Below are 991 nucleotides of genomic sequence, written 5' to 3' on the forward strand. Positions count from 1 at the left end.
TCTATGTCTCTCTCTCTCTCTCTCTGTCTCTCTCTCTCTCTCTCTGTTTCTCTCTCTGTCTCTCTCTGACTCTCTCTCTCCCTCCAATTTGTTTCGATAAACGCTCCGGTAAAAAGCCTTGGGACATTTTTCTATGTTAAAGTGACAGCTGTGGGTCAGTGGGCAGCTCTCTCGCCTCTGAGTCAGAAGGTTGTGGGTTCAAGTCCCACTCCAGAGCATTGAGTTCTTAAATCTAGGCTGACACTCCCAGTATAGTGCTGAGGGAGCGCCGCACTGTCGGAGGGGCAGTACTGAGGGAGTGCTGCACTGTCGGAGGGGCAGTACTGAGGGAGTGCCGCACTGTCGGAGGGGCAGTACTGAGGGAGTGCCGCACTGTCGGAGGGTCAGTACTGAGGGAGTGTTGCACTGTGGGAGGGGCAGTACTGAGGGAGTGCCGCACTGTCGGAGGGGCAGTACTGAGGGAGTGCTGCACTGTCGGAGGGGCAGTACTGAGGGAGTGTTGCACTGTGGGAGGGTCAGTACTGAGGGAGTGCTGCACTGTCGGAGGGGCAGTATTGAGGGAGCGCTGCACTGTCGGAGGGGCAGTACTGAGGGAGTGCTGCACTGTCGGAGGGGCAGTACTGAGGGAGTGTTGCACTGTCAGAGGGGCAGTACTGAGGGAGTGTTGCACTGTGGGAGGGGCAGTACTGAGGGAGTGCTGCACTGTCGGAGGGGCGGTACTGAGGGAGTGCTGCACTGTCGGAGGGGCAGTACTGAGGGAGTGCTGCACTGTCGGAGGGGCAGTACTGAGGGAGTGTTGCACTGTGGGAAGGTCAGTACTGAGGGAGTGCTGCACTGTCGGAGGGGCAGTATTGAGGGAGCGCTGCACTGTCGGAGGGGCAGTACTGAGGGAGTGCTGCACTGTCGGAGGGGCAGTACTGAGGGAGTGTTGCACTGTGGGAGGGTCAGTACTGAGGGAGTGCTGCACTGTCGGAGGGGCAGTACTGAGGGA

The sequence above is a fragment of the Pristiophorus japonicus genome, unplaced genomic scaffold (genome assembly GCF_044704955.1).
Source record: "Pristiophorus japonicus isolate sPriJap1 unplaced genomic scaffold, sPriJap1.hap1 HAP1_SCAFFOLD_488, whole genome shotgun sequence".
NCBI lineage: Eukaryota > Metazoa > Chordata > Chondrichthyes > Pristiophoridae > Pristiophorus > Pristiophorus japonicus.